This window comes from Oncorhynchus clarkii, chromosome 26, assembly GCF_045791955.1.
Source record: "Oncorhynchus clarkii lewisi isolate Uvic-CL-2024 chromosome 26, UVic_Ocla_1.0, whole genome shotgun sequence".
In the NCBI taxonomy this organism is placed as follows: Eukaryota; Metazoa; Chordata; class Actinopteri; order Salmoniformes; family Salmonidae; genus Oncorhynchus; species Oncorhynchus clarkii.
The window spans coordinates 39,404,124-39,426,234 of record NC_092172.1 but is presented as its reverse complement, the minus strand read 5'-3'; positions in this window follow the sequence as shown (position 1 = coordinate 39,426,234).

The window sequence follows — 22,111 nt, the reverse complement described above, 5'->3', positions numbered from 1 at the left end:
CGTGAATAGAGACCATCGAGCGGACCTGTCAATTCAGCTCTTTCTCCCTACTTAGAGGCTATACGCTGACTGTATCATCCTAAGCCCTACTGCTGAGGAGTGTAATTAGTATATAACATTCCTCAGCTGGGGATGAGATGATGTATTTTCTCCCCTCCTGGCTCCTTTGATGAGTGTATTGATTATGTGATAAACTGTCAGCAAGCAGAGTCTGAGGTTTACAGCCCTATAAATGGCTTATTTAAAAAAAAAAAAAAAAAAATAGTGTCCACTGTAAAACGGAGTGGTTATTGATCAAGGTCTGCTAGCTAGCTTCTGCTACTACTCAGATCTTCCTTTCATTTAGCCTTCTTGTCAAATCCCTCCTTTCCTCCGGTCCCTCGTTTAAGATACAGCCAAAGTAAACAGCTACAGTGCCTTCAGAAAGGTTTCATACGAGTTGACTGCTTTTCCGACCAATGCAGCCTACAGGCTATGCAATTGAGACCAAACATAGGCGCATTTCTACAAGAGGTCCCTTTTTACAGTGGTCCCTGTAGCATACGATCAAACCAGTGTGATTAGAACCAGTGTGATTAGAACCAGTGTGATTAGAACCCGTGTGATTAGAACCCGTGTGATTAGAACCCGTGTGATTAGAACCAGTGTGATTAGAACCCGTGTGATTAGAACCAGTGTGATTAGAACCAGTGTGATTAGAACCTGTGTGATTAGAACCAGTGTGATTAGAACCAGTGTGATTAGAACCAGTGTGATTAGAATGCGTATTTAGAACGTCCAGTTTGGAACATTTTGTTGTGTTACAGCCTGGAATCAAAATGGATTAAATATATGTTTTTTCTCACCCATTTACACACATTACCCCATGATGACAAAGTGAAAACATGTATTTAGAAATGTTTGCAGATTTATTGAAAATGAAATAGAGAAATATCTCATAAGTATTCACACATTTGAATCACCATTGGCAGCGATTACTGCTGTAATTACAGAGATTACAGCTGCAAATCTCTGAGCTTTGCACACCTGGATTGTACAATATTTTCACAAAAATATATATATTCTTCAAACTCTGTCAAGTTGGTGGTTGATCATTGCTAAACAACCATTTTTAAGTCTTGCCATAGATTTTCAAGTGTCTTGTGGAAAGGAGACTGAACCAGGTTTTGCTCTAGGATTTTGCCTGTGCTGTACCATTTATTTTTATCCTAAAGAACTCCCTAGTCCTTGCTGATGACAAGCATACCCATAACATGATGCATCCACCACCATGCTTGAAAATATTAACTCAGTTCTGTTATGTGTGATTTGCCCCAAACATAACACTTTGTATTCAGGAAGTGAATTTCTTTGCCACATTTTTTGCAGTTTAATTTAGTGCCTTATTGCAAACAGGATGCATGTTTTGGAATAATGTTTTTCTGTACAGACTTCCTTCTTTTCACTCTGTCATTTAGGTTAGTATTGTGGTGTATCTACAATGTTGTTGATCCATCCTCAGTGTTCTCCTGTCACAGCCATTAAACCCGGTAACTGTTTTAAAGTCACCATCAGCCTTATGGTGAAATTCCTGAGCTGTTTCCTTCCTCTCCGGCAACTGTAGTTGTAGGTTACTCTGAGGGTATTGATACACCATTGATACACCATCCAAGGTGTAATTATTAACTTCACCATTCTCAAAGGGATATTCAATGCCCTTCTTTGCGAGGCATTGGAAAATCTCCCTGGTCTTTGTGGTTGAATCTGTGTTTGAAATTCACTGCTCGACATACAATTACAGATAATTCTATGTGTGGTAAAGAGATGAGGTCATGTTAAACAAGATTATTACACACATGCAACTTATGTGACTTATTATGTGACTTGTTATGTGACTTATTATGTGACTTGTTAAGTGACTTATTATGTGACTTATTATGTGACTTGTTAAGCACATTTTTACTCCTGAACTGATTCATGCTTGCCATAACAAATGGGTTGAATACTTCTTGACTCAAGACATTTCAGCTTTTCATTTTTTGATTAATTTGTAAAAATGTCTAAGCATAATTCCACTTGACATTATGGGGTATTGTGTGTAAGCCAGTGACACAAAATCTAAAATGTGGAAAAAGTCAAGGGGTGTGAATACTTCCTGAAGGCACTGTAGCTAACACTTTCATATTGCTTTTTGATTGGAGGCGTCACAAATGTGAAGACCGTTATTTCTTATTCGCTGGAGGTTTTTACCATTTTCTTCTTCGTGTGTTTATCAGATCTGTTGATGGAAGTTCCTGAAAGCTGTGGTTAGGTCAGGCAGGCTTTAGGCCACAAGCTTCCCTTCTTGATTAAGCGAAGTAGCTGAAGAGCATGCACGCACACACAACTACATATCCCCCCCCCCCCCCCCTGGCAACAAGGATCCCGGTGTGTGTGTGTGAGGCAGCGGACTGACTGCAGAGAGTCTTAGAGAATTAGAGGTATTAGGAGGTTATAGAGTACTATGATAGCTGCTGGGATGACGGGGGATTACCTAGATTATCTCTCTCCCAGCCAGCAGTCTGGAAGCTGGCAGATGTGGCACCTGCAGGGAGCACACAACCTCAGGGAAGAAGGGATAGAGAAGGAGAAAGAGGAGCAGGGGGAGAAAGGAGGAAGAGAGAAAGAGTGTTAGGGATCCCCTTAGGGCTTGGCTTCCCTCTTATCCCCTCCAGTCACATTTTGACTCCTTGCTTCAGTTAATAGGGGATTTCATCATGGTGGAGTGTAACGACGTTCGTCTGTAGGAGGAGAAGCGGACCAAAAAGCAGCGTGGTGGTTATTCATGTTCTTTAATGGACAACTGAACGATACATGAAATAACTAAAATCTACAAAACAACAAACGGAACGTGAAAACCTATACAGCCTATCCTGTGACAACAAACACAGTGACAGGAACAATCACCCACCAACACACAGTGAAACCCAGGCTACCTAAGTATGATTCTCAATCAGAGACAACTAATGACACCTGCCTCAGATTGAGAACCATACTAGGCCGAAAACATAGAAATGCCCCAAAACATAGAAAAACAAATATAGACTGCCCACCCAACTCACGCCCTGACCATACTAAATAAATACAAAACAACGGAAATAGAGGTCAGAACGTGACAGTACCCCCCCCCAAAGGTGCGGACTCCGGCCGCAAAACCTTGACCTATAGGGGAGGGTCTGGGTGGGCGTCTGTCCGCGGTGGCGGCTCTGGCGCGGGACGCGGACCCCACTTCACCATTGTCTTAGTCCGCCTTATTGTCCGCCTCTGTGGCTTAATCACCATGGCCACCCCTCTCAATGACCCCACTGGACAGAGGGGCTGCTTGGGACAGAGGGGCAGCTCGGGACAGAGGTGAAGCAGCTGCTCGGGACAGAGGGACAGCTGCTCGGGACAGAGGGGCGATCGCAGCTCGGGACAGAGGGACGGCAGCTGCTCGGGACAGAGGGGCGGCAGCTGCTCGGGACAGAGGGGCGGCAGCTGCTCGGGACAGAGGGGCGGCAGCTGCTCGGGACAGAGGGACAGCTGCTCGGGACAGAGGGGCGGCAGCTGCTCGGGACAGAGGGGCGGCAGCTGCTCGGGACAGAGGGGCGGCAGCTGCTCGGGACAGAGGGGCGGCAGCTGCTCGGGACAGAGGGGCGGCAGCTGCTCGGGACAGAGGGACAGCTGCTCGGGACAGAGGGACAGCTGCTCGGGACAGAGGGACAGCTGCTCGGGACAGAGGGACAGCTGCTCGGGACAGAGGGACAGCTGCTCGGGACAGAGGGACAGCTGCTCGGGACAGAGGGGCAGCTGCTCGGGCGGCCCCTGGCTGACTGACGGCACTGGCGGCCCCTGGCTTACTGGCGGCCCCTGGCTGACTGGCGGCACTGGCGGCCCCTGGCTTACTGGCGGCACTGGCGGCCCCTGGCTGACTGGCGGCCCCTGGCTTACTGGCGGCCCCTGGCTGACTGGCGGCACTGGCGGCCCCTGGCTGACTGGCGGCACTGGCGGCCCCTGGCTGACTGGCGGCCCCTGGCTGACGGGCGGCACTGGCGGCCCCTGGCTGACGGGCGGCACTGGCGGCCCCTGGCTGACGGGCGGCACTGGCGGCCCCTGGCAGACGGGCGGCACTGGCGGCCCCTGGCAGACGGGCGGCACTGGCGGCCCCTGGCAGACGGGCGGCACTGGCGGCGCTGGGCAGACGGGCGGCTCAGATGGCGCTGGGCAGACGGGAAGCTCAGATGGCGCTGGGCAGACGGGAAGCTCAGATGGCGCTGGGCAGACGGGAAGCTCAGATGGCGCTGGGCAGACGGGAAGCTCAGATGGCGCTGGGCAGACGGGAAGCTCAGATGGCGCTGGGCAGACGGGAAGCTCAGATGGCGCTGGGCAGATGGGAAGCTCCGGCAACGCTGGAGAAGAGGAAGGCCCTGGTAGCGCCGGAGAGGCGGGAGACTCCGGCAGCGCTGGAGAGGAGGAAGGCCCTGGTAGCGCCGGACAGGCGGGAGGCTCCGGCAGAGGCGCCGGACAGGCGGGAGGCTCCGGCAGAGGCGCCGGACAGGCGGGAGGCTCCGGCAGAGGCGCCGGACAGGCGGGAGGCTCCGGCAGAGGCGCCGGACAGGCGGGAGGCTCCGGCAGAGGCGCCGGACAGGCGGGAGGCTCCGGCAGCGGCGCCGGACAGGCGGGAGGCTCCGGCAGCGGCGCCGGACAGGCGGGAGGCTCCGGCAGCGGCGCCGGACAGGCGGAAGGCTCCGGCAGCGCTGGAGAGGAGGAAGGCTCTGGTAGCGCCGGAGAGGCGGGAGACTCCGGCAGCGCTGGAGAGGAGGGAGCCCCTGTAAGGATGGGCCGGAGAGACAGCCTGGTACGGGGGGCTGCCACCGGAGGGCTGGTGCGTGGAGGTGGTGACGGATAGACCGGGCCGTGCAGGCGCACTGGAGCTCTTGAGCACCGAGCCTGCCCAACCTTACCCGGTTGAATGGTCCCGGTCGCCCTGCCCGTGCAGTGAGGTGGAATAGCCCGCACTGGGCTATGCAGGCGAACCGGGGACACCGTGCGCAAGGCTGGTGCCATGTAAGCCGGCCCAAGGAGACGCACTGGAGACCAGATGCGTAGAGCCGGCTTCATGGCACTTGGCTCGATGCCCACTCTAGCCCAGCCGATACGCGGAGCTGGAATGTACCGCACCGGGCTGTGCACCCGCACTGGGGACACCGTGCGCTCCACAGCATAACACGGTGCCTGCCCGGTCTCTCTAGCCCCCCGGTAACCACAGGAAGTTGGCTCAGGTCTCCTACCTGGCGTAGCCATACTCCCTGTTAGCCCCCCCCCAATACATTTTTGGGGCTGACTCTCGGGCTTCCATCCGCTCTGCCGTGCTAGTTCCTCATAATGCCGCCTCTCTGCTTTTGCTGCCTCCAGCTCAGCCTTGGGGCGGCAATATTCTCCTGGCTCTGCCCAGGGTCCTTTCCCGTCTAGAATCTCCTCCCAAGTCCATCTCTCCAAGTAGTGCAGCCTCTCCCACTGCTGCTTTTGCTGCTGCTGCTGCTGTTGCTTCTCCTGCTGCTGCTTTTGCTGCTGCTGCTGTTGCTCCTGCTGTACCAGTCGCTTCTCCTGCTGCTGCTGTTGCTGCTGCTGCACCAGTCGCTTCTCCTGCTGCTGCTGTTGCTGCTGCCTCTGTTTACCACGCCGCTTGGTCCTTGGTGGGTGGGTGATTCTGTAACGACGTTCGTCTGTAGGAGGAGAAGCGGACCAAAAAGCAGCGTGGTGGTTATTCATGTTCTTTAATGGACAACTGAACGATACATGAAATAACTAAAATCTACAAAACAACAAACGGAACGTGAAAACCTATACAGCCTATCCTGTGACAACAAACACAGTGACAGGAACAATCACCCACCAACACACAGTGAAACCCAGGCTACCTAAGTATGATTCTCAATCAGAGACAACTAATGACACCTGCCTCAGATTAAGAACCATACTAGGCCGAAAACATAGAAATGCCCCAAAACATAGAAAAACAAATATAGACTGCCCACCCAACTCACGCCCTGACCATACTAAATAAATACAAAACAACGGAAATAGAGGTCAGAACGTGACATGGAGGGTGAAGATGGCTTTACATTTTAATTTTGGGGGTTTTGCTAACAGCTTTTATTGCACCCCAGTAGGATGCATGTACTGTATTATGTACAGAGTTAGAAATCATTTAGATGGCCAAACACTGTTTGACTGTCTTCGTAGGTGACATCCCATCACGTTCTGCAACATGTCGTCAGATGGGACTAAAATTGATTGTCTGTGACAGCAGAGATCTCAGACTGCAGGGACCTCAGACTGCAGAGACCTCAGACTGCAGAGACCTCAGACTGCAGGGACCTCAGACAGCAGGGACCTCAGACAGCAGGGACCTCAGACAGCAGGGACCTCAGACAGCAGGGACCTCAGACTGCAGAGACCTCAGACTGCAGAGACCTCAGACAGCAGGGACCTCAGACAGCAGGGACCTCAGACAGCAGAGACCTCAGACTGCAGGGACCTCAGACAGCAGAGACCTCAGACAGCAGGGACCTCAGAATGCAGGGACCTCAGACTGCAGGGACCTCAGACTGCAGGGACCTCAGACAGCAGGGACCTCAGACAGCAGGGACCTCAGACTGCAGGGACCTCAGACAGCAGGGACCTCAGACTGCAGGGACCTCAGACTGCAGGGACCTCAGAATGCAGGGACCTCAGACTGCAGGGACCTCAGACAGCAGGGACCTCAGACTGCAGGGACCTCAGACTGCAGGGACCTCAGACTGCAGGGACCTCAGACTGCAGGGACCTCAGACAGCAGGGACCTCAGACTGCAGGGACCTCAGACAGCAGGGACCTCAGACAGCAGAGACCTCAGACTGCAGGGACCTCAGACTGCAGGGACCTCAGACTGCAGGGACCTCAGACAGCAGGGACCTCAGACAGCAGGGACCTCAGACAGCAGCGACCTCAGACAGCAGGGACCTCAGACAGCAGGGACCTCAGACAGCAGGGACCTCAGACAGCAGGGACCTCAGACTGCAGGGACCTCAGACAGCAGGGACCTCAGACTGCAGAGACCTCAGACAGCAGGGACCTCAGACAGCAGGGACCTCAGACAGCAGGGACCTCAGACAGCAGGGACCTCAGACAGCAGGGACCTCAGACTGCAGGGACCTCAGACAGCAGGGACCTCAGACTGCAGGGACCTCAGACTGCAGGGACCTCAGACTGCAGGGACCTCAGACTGCAGGGACCTCAGAGAGCAGGGACCTCAGACTGCAGGGACCTCAGACAGCAGGGACCTCAGACTGCAGGAACCTCAGACAGCAGAGACCTCAGACAGCAGGGACCTCAGACAGCAGGGACCTCAGACAGCAGGGACCTCAGACAGCAGGGACCTCAAACAGCAGGGACCTCAGACTGCAGGGACCTCAGACAGCAGGGACCTCAGACAGCACAAACACATGCTTAGTGGACATGCTTTTGGACTTCCTGTTCATTTCATGTCTTAGACAGAATTGAACTGAAAGTATATGGAAACAGATAAACATTTAAACATGACAAGTGGTGGCATTGGGTGAGGATATGACTCTGCATCTCAACTTTAATTAAACACGTCGGCCATATTGGCATTCCCCAGTAGAGCAGTCCTCCATAGGAATGGATGGAATTATACAGCATTTCACTTAAATGTTTCAAGAACAAAATGTATTTAAGGTTTTTGATGTTGTCGTGGGGACAGGAACATTAGTACAAAAAACATCTTTAAGAAAAATGTTTGTAAATATTTTTGCATATTTCATTTTCATGTTTAGCTCACCGAATACAATTTAACAGTATGCATGGAGGTGTCTGTAATATAATAAACATGGAGGTGTCTGTAATATAATAAATATGGAGGTGTCTGTAATATAATAAACATGGAGGTGTCTGTAATATAATAAACATGGAGGTGTCTGTAATATAATAAACATGGAGGTGTCTGTAATATAATAAACATGGAGGTGTCTGTAATATAATAAACATGGAGGTGTCTGTAATATAATAAACATGGAGGTGTCTGTAATATAATAAACATGGAGGTGTCTGTAATATAATAAACATGGAGGTGTCTGTAATATAATAAACATGGAGGTGTCTGTAATATAATAAACATGGAGGTGTCTGTAAATAAACATGGAGGTGTCTGTAATTTAATAAACATGGAGGTGTCTGTAACAGAATATAATAAACATGGAGGTGTCTGTAATATAATAAACATGGAGGTGTCTGTAATATAATAAACATGGAGGTGTCTGTAATATAATAAACATGGAGGTGTCTGTAATATAATAACCATGGTGTCTGTAATATAATAAACATGGAGGTGTCTGTAATATAATAAACATGGAGGTGTCTGTAATATAATAAACATGGAGGTGTCTGTAATATAATAAACATGGAGGTGTCTGTAATATAATAAACATGGAGGTGTCTGTAATATAATAAACATGGAGGTGTCTGTAATATAATAAACATGGTGTCTGTAATATAATAAACATGGAGGTGTCTGTAATATAATAAACATGGAGGTGTCTGTAATATAATAAACATGGAGGTGTCTGTAATATAATAAACATGGAGGTGTCTGTAATATAATAAACATGGAGGTGTCTGTAATATAATAAACATGCAGGTGTCTGTAATATAATAAACATGGAGGTGTCTGTAATATAATAAACATGGAGGTGTCTGTAACAGAATAAACATGGAGGTGTCTGTAATATAATAAACATGGCTGTAATATAATAAACATGGAGGTGTCTGTAATATAATAAACATGGAGGTGTCTGTAATATAATAAACATGGAGGTGTCTGTAATATAATAAACATGGAGGTGTCTGTAATATAATAAACATGGAGGTGTCTGTAATATAATAAACATGGAGGTGTCTGTAATATAATAAACATGGAGGTGTCTGTAATATAATAAACATGGAGGTGTCTGTAATATAATAAACATGGAGGTGTCTGTAATGTAATATAATAAACATGGAGGTGTCTGTAATATAATAACTATGGAGGTGTCTGTAATATAATAAACATGGAGGTGTCTGTAATATAATAACCATGGAGGTGTCTGTAATATAATAAACATGGAGGTGTCTGTAATATAATAAACATGGGAGGTGTCTGTAATATAATAAACATGGAGGTGTCAAAAAGGAATTATTAAATGCATTTCTATAGCTCCAAAATGTATTTTTTACAACGGAGGAGGAGTATCAAGATGGCTGCCTGGTGGCTTCAATAGTGTCTGTAATGTAATAATAAAATAAACATGGAGGTGTCTGTAATATAATAAACATGGAGGTGTCTGTAATATAATAAACATGGAGGTGTCTGTAATATAATAAACATGGAGGTGTCTGTAACAGAATAAACATGGAGGTGTCTGTAACAGAATAAACATGGAGGTGTCTGTAATATAATAAACATGGAGGTGTCTGTAACAGAATAAACATGGAGGTGTCTGTAACAGAATAAACATGGAGGTGTCTGTAATATAATAAACATGGTGTCTGTAATATAATAAACATGGAGGTGTCTGTAATATAATAAACATGGAGGTGTCTGTAATATAATAAACATGGAGGTGTCTGTAATATAATAAACATGGAGGTGTCTGTAATATAATAAACATGGAGGTGTCTGTAATATAATAACCATGGAGGTGTCTGTAATATAATAAACATGGAGGTGTCTGTAATAGAATAAACATGGAGGTGTCTGTAATATAATAAACATGGAGGTGTCTGTAATATAATAAACATGGAGGTGTCTGTAACAGAATAAACATGGAGGTGTCTGTAACAGAATAAACATGGAGGTGTCTGTAACAGAATAAACATGGAGGTGTCTGTAATTTAATAAACATGGAGGTGTCTGTAATATAATAAACATGGTGTCTGTAATATAATAAACATGGTGTCTGTAATATAATAAACATGGAGGTGTCTGTAATTTAATAAACATGGAGGTGTCTGTAATAGAATAAACATGGAGGTGTCTGTAATAGAATAAACATGGAGGTGTCTGTAATATAATAAACATGGAGGTGTCTGTAATATAATAAACATGGAGGTGTCTGTAACAGAATAAACATGGAGGTGTCTGTAACAGAATAAACATGGAGGTGTCTGTAATATAATAAACATGGAGGTGTCTGTAACAGAATAAACATGGAGGTGTCTGTAACAGAATAAACATGGAGGTGTCTGTAATATAATAAACATGGAGGTGTCTGTAATATAATAAACATGGAGGTGTCTGTAATATAATAAACATGGAGGTGTCTGTAATATAATAAACATGGAGGTGTCTGTAATATAATAAACATGGAGGTGTCTGTAACAGAATAAACATGGAGGTGTCTGTAACAGAATAAACATGGAGGTGTCTGTAATATAATAAACATGGAGGTGTCTGTAACAGAATAAACATGGAGGTGTCTGTAACAGAATAAACATGGAGGTGTCTGTAATATAATAAACATGGTGTCTGTAATATAATAAACATGGAGGTGTCTGTAATATAATAAACATGGAGGTGTCTGTAATATAATAAACATGGAGGTGTCTGTAATATAATAAACATGGAGGTGTCTGTAATATAATAAACATGGAGGTGTCTGTAATATAATAAACATGGTGTCTGTAATATAATAAACATGGAGGTGTCTGTAACAGAATAAACATGGAGGTGTCTGTAATATAATAAACATGGAGGTGTCTGTAATATAATAAACATGGAGGTGTCTGTAATATAATAAACATGGAGGTGTCTGTAATATAATAAACATGGAGGTGTCTGTAATATAATAAACATGGAGGTGTCTAATATAATAAACATGGAGGTGTCTGTAATATACAGCACCCCCTGTCAGTCATCCAGGGTTAAAGCAGGCTGTGTGTGTGTGTGTGTGTGTGTGTGTGTGTGTGTGTGTGTGTGTGTGTGTGTGTGTGTGTGTGTGTGTGTGTGTGTGTGTGTATCTGCATCTGTTGTTTGTGTACCCTGCTTCTTCTCTGCAGTCCCTGTATGTGGGTGCACTCGTTTTGTGCGTGGTTGCGTGGGTGCGTGTGTTTGTGTGTGTGTGCGTGCGTGCGTGTGTGCGTGTCTGTCTCGTAAAAAGGAGATGTGGTGCGCGATTCATGAGAGCTGCAGAACTAATGAGGACAACACCAGTTCCTCTTTGATAGAGACTGAGGGTACCGAGATATCACATCACTGCACGTCTGTCTTCTCAACACACACACACACACACACACACACACACACACACACACACACACACACAGGGACTGCAGAGAAGAAGCAGGGTACACACACAGATGCAGACACACACTCAAGACCATGTACATACACGGCAGCCACACAACTATATTTAAGGTATTTTTCCTCTCTCAGTGTGCCTCTTATCTCACAGGCCCAGTTGTGGCTTGAACGTCCTGGATATATGCTGACTGTGAAAGTGAAACGCTGTATCTCGAACGAAAGCCCACAACCAAAAACCACAAGTAGCAGCTTCTCAAACCCAGCTTGACTTCCAGCTCTGTAAAACCTTCAGAAGATCCCCTTTCTGTCAGCTTCAAACAGGCCGGGATAACATTTAGCCTGCGTATCTGTCTCCCTGACAGGTTATAATTGCTTTTAAGGGAATGTAATGAGGAACGGGGAGACTCAGAACTAATAGCATTAGTGTTAGCAGATGCCTCATTCCGGATGCTTGACACGCATGGAAACTGTATGTGGTAGCGCTGCATGCAATTGTGGCTTGCAGGCCCTATTCTCCGGCGGCCTCCTATCTACACAGGATGTGACGCTTTGTGGAGGGCTGTGTTTGTTGCAGACAGTGTGTGTGCGTAGCGGTGTGCTATAAACAATATTGGGTTGTTTTTTTTTTTTGTCCCTCCTCAAACCATGCCGTGACAGCCTTCCTGTGTGGGTACAACGGTCGGTTCCACGGCAACTTTTGCATGGATTATTAAGTACGCCGTGTTGTCATGGCAACTGGGATTTTGTTTTTCACTCTGTGAAAAATACACATCATGGTGTCATTACCGGAGGTTGGCCTTTTTTTTGTCCGTTTTATTGTGTGTTTGAAAATTGTTCATCGCAAAAATGATCAATATTACTTTAACACCATGGGACACCATGGGACACCATGGGACACCATGAGACACCATGGGACACCATGAGACACCATGGGACACTATGAGACACCATGGGACACTATGAGACACCATGGGACACCATGGGACACCATGAGACACCATGGGACACTATGAGACACCATGGGACACCATGAGACACCATGGGACACCATGGGACACCATGGGACACCATGAGACACCATGGGACGTAAACGTGGACAAATAAATAAGAACATAGTAAATATAAAAAAGGTATGCACATTGAAACAGTTGTAAAAGTTTCTCTCCCTCCCCTGACCTGAACTATATCTACACAGGTCATGGCAGTCCAAGTGGACATCTTATCCCTCGATCTCATTTCTGTGTCTGTGCAACACTGTCAAAGTGTCAAGGTGTGTGATAACAGGAAGAAGAGCTGTCCTTATCTCTATCCTCTAAGTACAGCCGTTTGGCTGGCTGGCTGGCTGGCTGGCTGGCTGGCTGTGTAGGTGTCGGATGAGTTTCACACCACACACACACACATAAATATCTGTAATGTTGTGTGTGTGTGTCTGTGGTTGCTATTGTGTTCCGACACTTGGAAACTGAACATGTACACACAGCGCACAAGGTGTTGTTTGCCCTGGTTTTGTAGCTCCTGCTAACCACATACTTCAGTCACGTGACAGGGGTCAATCAGCTATGACAGGATGTAGCTGAAGCCGACGAGGTGTCCGGGGCTGGGCCGAGGTACTCTCTCGTACACACCATGCTCTTGAGGATTCTTGGGAAGGAAGGAGGGAAGAGAAGTGTAGAAACGGATCTACCACAACACCTTTGCACAAGCGTCACCCTCTATGCACCAGACTGAAGAAGCAAAAAGAAAAGTGGAATGGAAAGAGGGGTGTTACTTGTCCTGTTTGAGGGAGATGAGGGGTGTTACTTGTCCTGTTTGAGGGAGATGAGGGGTGTTACTTGTCCTGTTTGAGGGAGATGAGGGGTGTTACTTGTCCTGTTTGAGGGAGATGAGGGGTGTTACTTGTCCTGTTTGAGGGAGATGAGGGGTGTTACTTGTCATGTTTGAGGGAGATGAGGGGGTTACTTGTCCTGTTTGAGGGAGATGAGGGGTGTTACTTGTCCTGTTTGAGGGAGATGAGGGGTGTTACTTGTCCTGTTTGAGGGAGATGAGGGGTGTTACTTGTCCTGTTTGAGGGAGATGAGGGGTGTTACTTGTCCTGTTTGAGGGAGATGAGGGGTGTTACTTGTCCTGTTTGAGGGAGATGAGGGGTGTTACTTGTCCTGTTTGAGGGAGATGAGGGGTGTTACTTGTCCTGTTTGAGGGAGATGAGGGGTGTTACTTGTCCTGTTTGAGGGAGATGAGGGGTGTTACTTGTCCTGTTTGAGGGAGATGAGGGGTGTTACTTGTCCTGTTTGAGGGAGATGAGGGGTGTTACTTGTCCTGTTTGAGGGAGATGAGGGGTGTTACTTGTCCTGTTTGAGGGAGATGAGGGGTGTTACTTGTCCTGTTTGAGGGAGATGAGGGGTGTTACTTGTCCTGTTTGAGGGAGATGAGGGGTGTTACTTGTCCTGTTTGAGGGAGATGAGGGGTGTTACTTGTCCTGTTTGAGGGAGATGAGGGGTGTTACTTGTCCTGTTTGAGGGAGATGAGGGGTGTTACTTGTCCTGTTTGAGGGAGATGAGGGGTGTTACTTGTCCTGTTTGAGGGAGATGAGGGGTGTTACTTGTCCTGTTTGAGGGAGATGAGGGGTGTTACTTGTCCTGTTTGAGGGAGATGAGGGGTGTTACTTGTCATGTTTGAGGGAGATGAGGGGGTTACTTGTGTTTGAGGGAGATGAGGGGTGTTACTTGTCCTGTTTGAGGGAGATGAGGGGTGTTACTTGTCCTGTTTGAGGGAGATGAGGGGTGTTACTTGTCCTGTTTGAGGGAGATGAGGGGTGTTACTTGTCCTGTTTGAGGGAGATGAGGGGTGTTACTTGTCCTGTTTGAGGGAGATGAGGGGTGTTACTTGTCCTGTTTGAGGGAGATGAGGGGTGTTACTTGTCCTGTTTGAGGGAGATGAGGGGTGTTACTTGTCCTGTTTGAGGGAGATGAGGGGTGTTACTTGTCCTGTTTGAGGGAGATGAGGGGTGTTACTTGTCCTGTTTGAGGGAGATGAGGGGTGTTACTTGTCCTGTTTGAGGGAGATGAGGGGTGTTACTTGTCCTGTTTGAGGGAGATGAGGGGTGTTACTTGTCCTGTTTGAGGGAGATGAGGGGTGTTACTTGTCCTGTTTGAGGGAGATGAGGGGTGTTACTTGTCCTGTTTGAGGGAGATGAGGGGTGTTACTTGTCCTGTTTGAGGGAGATGAGGGGTGTTACTTGTCCTGTTTGAGGGAGATGAGGGGTGTTACTTGTCCTGTTTGAGGGAGATGAGGGGTGTTACTTGTCCTGTTTGAGGGAGATGAGGGGTGTTACTTGTCCTGTTTGAGGGAGATGAGGGGTGTTACTTGTCCTGTTTGAGGGAGATGAGGGGTGTTACTTGTCCTGTTTGAGGGAGATGAGGGGTGTTACTTGTCCTGTTTGAGGGAGATGAGGGGTGTTACTTGTCCTGTTTGAACGTATACGGTGTAGGAACATTATGCGTGTCCCTGTAAAGCGTGCTCTGCAACTGCAAAGTTTACAAGTAACCATTTTCCATTATTTTTGCAAGCATCACCCTCTGAATGTGGCGATAACACATTGCTACTACACCCACATGTAAAGAAATACAATAGTTGATCGGTTGTCGACGTTAGCTACAGCTGTCGTTTATGATGTTAGACAAATACCCAAGAAGGCAAAGATAACTGAACTAAATGACTACCGCCCTGTAGCACTCACTTCTGTCATCATGAAGTGCTTTGAGAGACTAGTCAAGGATCATATCACCTCCACCTTACCGGCCACCAAACCCACTTCAGTTTGCATACCGCCCCAACAGGTCCACAGATGCCGCAATCGCCATCACACTGCGCACTGCCCTGTACCATCTGGACCAAATGAATACCTATGTAAGAATGCTGTTCATCGACTAAAGCTCAGCATTCAACACCATAGTACCCTCCAAGCTCACCATCAAGCTGGAGGCCCTGGGTCTCAACCCCTCCCTGTGCAACTGGGTCCTGGACTTTCTGATGGGCCACCCCCAGGTGGTGAAGGTAGGAAACAACATCTCCACTTCGCTGATCCTAAACACTGGGGCCCCACAAGGGTGTGTGCTCAACCTTTCCTGTACTCCCTGTTCACCCACGACTGTGTGGCCATGCATGCCTCTAACTCAATCATACAAATTGCAAACAACACAACAGTAGTGGTTACCAACAACGACCAGACAGCCTACAGGGAGGTGATGAGGGCACTCGGAGTGTGGTGTCAGGAAAACAACCTCTCACTTAAAGTCAACAAAACAAAGGAGATGATCGTGGACTTCAGGAAACATCAGAGGGAGCACCCCCCTAGGGACAACAGTGGAGAAGGTGGAAAGTTTTAAGTTCCTGGGCATACAAATCACAGACACACTGAAATGGTCCACCCACACAGACAGTGTGGTGAAGAAGGCACAACTTTTACAGATGCACAATCGAGAGCATCCTGTCGGACTGTATCACTGCCTGGTACGGCAGCTGTTCCGCCCTCAACCGCAAGGCTCTCCAGAGGTCTACAAAACGCATCACTGGGGGCAAACTACCTGCCCTCCAGGACACCTACAGCACCTGATGTCACAGGATGTCACTTTAAATAATGCCACTTTAATAATGTTTACATATCTTACATTACTCATAACACATGTATATACTGCATTTTATACCATCTATTGCACCTTGCCTATGCCGCTCAGCCATCGCTCATCCATATACTTATATGTACATATTCTCATTCACCCCTATAGATTTGTGTGTATTAGGTAGTTGTTGGGGAATTGTTAGATTACTTGTTAGATTTGTGTATATTAGGTAGTTGTTGGGAATTAAATTACTTGTCCAACAAGCTACGGCTATCGCTTATGATGTTTGAGAAATACAGTAGTTGATAAGTTGTCGACATTAGCTACAGCTATCGTTTATGATGTTTGAGAAATACAGTAGTTGATCAGTTGTCGACATTAGCTACAGCTATCGCTTATGATGTTTGAGAAATACAGTAGTTGATCAGTTGTCGACATTAGCTACAGCTATCGTTTATGATGTTTGAGAAATACAGTAGTTGATCAGTTGTTGACATTAGCTACAGCTATCGCTTATGATATTTGAGAAATACAGTAGTTGATAAGTTGCCGACATTAGCTACAGCTATCGCTTATGATGTTTGAGAAATACAGTAGTTGATAAGTTGCCGACATTAGCTACAGCTATCGCATATGATGTTTGAGAAATACAGTAGTTGATAAGTTGTCGACATTAGCTACAGCTATCGCTTATGATGTTTGAGAAATACAGTAGTTGATCAGTTGTCGACATTAGCTACAGCTATCGCTTATGATGTTTGAGAAATACAGTTGTTGATCAGTTGTCGACATTAGCTACAGATATCGCTTATGATGTTTGAGAAATACAGTAGTTGATCAGTTGTCGACATTAGCTACAGCTATCGTTTATGATGTTTGAGAAATACAGTAGTTGATCAGTTGTGGACATTAGCTACAGCTATCGCTTATGATGTTTGAGAAATACAGTAGTTGATAAGTTGCCAACATTAGCTACAGCTATCGCTTATGATGTTTGAGAAATACAGTAGTTGATAAGTTGCCGACATTAGCTACAGCTATCGCTTATGATGTTTGAGAAATACAGTAGTTGATAAGTTGTCGACATTAGCTACAGCTATCGCTTATGATGTTTGAGAAATACAGTCGTTGATCAGTTGTCGACATTAGCTACAGCTATCGCTTATGATGTTTGAGAAATACAGTAGTTGATAAGTTGTCGACATTAGCTACAGCTATCGCTTATGATGTTTGAGAAATACAGTAGTTGATTAGTTGTCGACATTAGCTACAGCTATCATTTATGATGTTTGAGAAATACAGTAGTTGATCAGTTGTTGACAGCTACAGCTATCATTTATGATGTTTGAGAAATACAGTAGTTGATCAGTTGTCGACATTAGCTACAGCTATCGCTTATGATGTTTGAGAAATACAGTAGTTGAGAAGTTGCCGACATTAGCTACAGCTATCGCTTATGATGTTTGAGAAATACAGTAGTTGATAAGTTGCCGACATTAGCTACAGCTATCGCTTATGATGTTTGAGAAATACAGTAGTTGATAAGTTGTTGACATTAGCTACAGCTATCGCTTATGATGTTTGAGAAATACAGTAGTTGATAAGTTGTTGACATTAGCTACAGCTATCGCTTATGATGTTTGAGAAATACAGTAGTTGATCAGTTGTCGACATTAGCTACAGCTATCGCTTATGATGTTTGAGAAATACAGTAGTTGATTAGTTGTCGACATTAGCTACAGCTATCGTTTATGATGTTTGAGAAATACAGTAGTTGATCAGTTGTCGACATTAGCTACAGCTATCATTTATGATGTTTGAGAAATACAGTAGTTGATGAGTTGTCGACATTAGCTACAGCTATCATTTATGATGTTTGAGAAATACAGTAGGTGATCAGTTGTCGACATTAGCTACAGCTATCGTTTATGATGTTTAAGAAATACAGTAGGTGATCAGTTGTCGACATTAGCTACAGCTATCATTTATGATGTTTGAGAAATACAGTAGGTGATCAGTTGTCGACATTAGCTACAGCTATCGTTTATGATGTTTGAGAAATACAGTAGGTGATCAGTTGTGACATTAGCTACAGCTATCATTTATGATGTTTGAGAAATACAGTAGGTGATCAGTTGTCGACATTAGCTACAGCTATCGTTTATGATGTTTGAGAAATACAGTAGGTGATCAGTTGCCGACATTAGCTACAGCTATCGTTTATGATGTTTGAGAAATACAGTAGGTGATCAGTTGTCGACATTAGCTACAGCTAATGCTTAGGATGTTTTCTGATTGAGATAGAATACCTTTCATCACAACAACATGGGGCTACTTTTAAATATCTAAATATCAAATCATTTTGATGCCTTTTAGATGAAGTGGGCTCTGAGATTCTTGACTGACACTCCTGCCATATTGATGTTCCCTGACTCATTTAAAAAAAGAGAAGAAGAAAAACTATCTTTTCAACAACTCCCTGCACATCTCTATGTTCAGCTCCTTTAACATTTTCCCTCAGGCACAGATCTAGGATCAGCTAACTCTCCCCATACCCTAACCTCCATTAGAGTTTAACATGCAAAACTGACCTTCGATCTGTATCTAAAATAGCTGTTGGTGACCTGACCTGATTACAAAATGGAGGAGGAGGAGACCGGCCAGACCAGACCACCCAGGTTGTTCTGTGGGTTCTCTCCAACCGAATGTGGACTGGATTAGACGGAGCGTTGTAAACGTTAGATTGGGTTTTTATTAACCACACGAGCCATTTACATCTGTCCAGTGTTTTGACTTCTTCTTTTGACTCTATAAAACGTATATGCTTTTAATATCATGGAAGTTGGTTTCAAACTGTAGATTAAGAGTGGGGTTTATTAGAGGGTGAAAGGGGTTGTGTGTTCATAGATGTGGGAGCTATGATGTTATAGGGAGTGTGGGTACTGTCATATGGCTGCCATTAGGTTACAATGTGGAGGCAGTTGGGTTTGTGGGTTAGTGTGTGTGTGTAAAATAGTGTACACACACATACACCACTAAATGCACAGTTTGCCTATGGCTCAGCTCCCTGTCTGGTGGGAAAGGTCAAACCACAGGGGCTGAAACCAATCTGGACTGCTGTGTGACAGCGACTTGGGTGAAACCACATTTCAGGCCCACACACACACACCGTGCCCGATAGTGGAAAATGACTGGCCCGGCCCCATGCACGGCTGGTTTTGTGTGGCGCTCTTGATGGAAATGGAATGGGTTATTTGTGGGCTGTTGAAAATGGCTGTTTTGTTTCCTCCAGACCTGTGGCTAGGCTTCAAAGAGAGGAGCGCTGTGTGATTAAGGCTGGTGCTAAAGGCCTGTCTATGGCCTGCTGGATAACCACAGCAGCTACACCACTCTTCATTACAGGCCAGCATAAGAGCTATACACTTCCCTCCAATCACATGGGGTGGATACAGCCTCACCATTAGAAGAGTACCAATGTTAGTGTGTGTGTGTGTGTGTGTGTGTGTGTGTGTGTGTGTGTGTGTGTGTGTGTGTGTGTGTGTGTGTGTGTGTGTGTACTTGTGTTCTTGTGCAAATACACACACACAGACACACACACGTACACACACACCACAACCCAATCTTATTCTCTGTCTAATTGTCTAATCATCTCCAAACAACAGTAGCTGATAGCCTGTCCGTCTATCTAAATGAACCTAGTTTCTAGCAAGCTGATGTATATCTATGAGCCAGCCTCACAGCCGCGGCCCCTTGGCTAACAATAACAAAGGCTAAGAAACAACAACCCGTAGAGATGTTAGTGACGGTATTGATTTTAATAGGTGGCCGCGGCGTCCATGTTGCTTGGACTGTTTTTATGGGCATGCAGTAGAATAACACAGAGGAGATGGGATGGATGTTTTCCATGTAGTACAATCAGAATGTATAAATGGCTCCATTACCTTCGTTTCCACTGGTTACTCTTGGAACATTAGCAATTATTTTCACATGGGCTTCGCTCATAAAAACCAATAATCTGGTGATTTAGTGCCTTGCAGCTCTGTGCGACTCTCGGGTTTAGCTCGGGTCCTTCGTCTTTTATCCATTCATCTTGGCTCCGATTAGCTTTGCTGCCTTGCCTCTGCTTTGGTGGGACAAATTGCTTTTGGGGTTTTGGAGAAGGAATGTGGGTCAGTGGATGTGCTGTGGGTTGTCTTCCAGGTTTGAGAGATGAGGTGATGGGGAGAGATATGTGGATGTATATTAATGCGTGTATTCATGTGTGTTGAAGAGGTATTTAGATGTTAAATACAGGAGCTTTCACCGATAATAGTAGGCTTGGAAGAATGTACTGTACCTTTAAGTGTGTTGTTATGTTGTGTATGTTGTGTTATCTCCGTGTTTCTTTGTGTGTTTGTGTGTGTGTAGCTGTCTGTTTGAAAATACCCGTGAATGTTTCAGTGAGCTATTTCTCTCTCTCTATTACCTTTGTGTGTGTGTGTGTGTGGGTGTGTGTGTGTGTGTGTGTGTGTGTGTGTGTGTGTGTGTGTGTGTGTGTGTGTGTGTGTGTGTGTGTGTGTGTGTGTGTGTGTGTGTGTGTGTGTGTGTGTGTGTGTGTGTGTGTGTGTGTGTGTGTGTGTGTGTGAGAGTAGTCATAAGGAGTCGGGGTCTGCTATTGCTTTCTAGTCAATCTGTGCTTATGGAGATGGATGGCTGGGGGTTGGGGAGGTGAGAGGCCCTCTATTGCACTGCAGCCTCCTGACTGCTGCCCACACACTTCCCCTCTATCATCCCATTACAGCCCTCAGACAGAGGGAGAGAGATGGAGAGAGAGAGAAAGAGGAGAGATGGGGAAGAAGATGGAGGAAGGGATAGATAGAGAGAGCAGATCAAATAGTTTACGAAGGAAAAGGGGAGGGAAGAGGGGGAAAGGGGAGGAGGAAAGGGGAGGGAAGATAGGGAAAGGGGAGGGAAGAGGGAGAAAGGGGAGAAAAGAGGTTGAAAGGGGAGGGGGGAACGGGGAGAGAAGAGGGGGAAAGGGGAGGGGGAAAGGGGAGGGAAGAGGGGGAAAGGGGAGGGGGAAGGGGAGGGAAGAGGGGGAAAGAGAGAGCAGATAAAGGAATGTACTATAGAGAGCGAAATGAAAATTGAGAAAATAATTGAGGCAGAGGTAAGAGAGAGAGCAAGACAATGAGATAGAAAGAGGAGAGAGAAAGAGAGAGAGGATAGAGGTAGAGAGAGGTGTAGGCGTCTGAAAGGCCTGGAGATAGGCTTAGATGAGCTCATAAATCACAGCGATCCAGGGACAGCTCTAGTGAGGGAGCGCTGACATCACTGGCCCGCCGCAGGCCCCCCCTATTCACTTACACTGACTGACAACCCCAGATGATGGGTTGGTGGTGCCACACACACACACACACACACACACACACACACACACCAAAGGACCACCGCGCCTAGCCTTCACAGACCACACACCTGGTTCAGTTAAAGGGATTATTCACCCAAATTACAAAATTGGTTTCCTTACCCTGTAAGCAGTGCATGAACAAGATACGACAGCAATCCATGCTTTGGCTAAGTTTCCAAATGCTAACTTTTTAGCAATTCTGGCACAAATACCATTAAAATCATGGGACCAATATTAGCATTTTTCGCACATTATGTTCAAATAATCTATACGTGACTTTGGTTAGCTTCACAATCAACTTTAGATACTTTTGGATCATTTGGACATAACGTGCAAAAAATGCTAAAATCGGTCCCATGACTTTAATGGGATTTGTGCCACAAATGCCAAATGCCACAAATGCTAAAACGTTAGCATTTGGAAACAGTGCCCGCCGGCATACCTTGTCCATAGATCACTTACAGGGTAAGGAAACCAATATGTAATTTTGTAATTTGGGTGAACTGTTCATTTAAACCCACAGCCACCTTCTGTCTTCTTCAATTGTTGCTAAAATTACAGTGTTCCATCATTCGAGTCATTTGAATATCCAAATATAGTCTTCAACCTTTAGAAATAGAAATATGCAATTTATCAGACACTTTTATCCAAAGTGACTTACACTCTTAGAAAAAAAGGTGCCATCTAGAACCTAAAAGGGTTCTTCAGCTGTCCTCGTAAGTAGGAGAACCCTTTGAAGAAACCTTTTTGGTTCCAGGAATAACCATT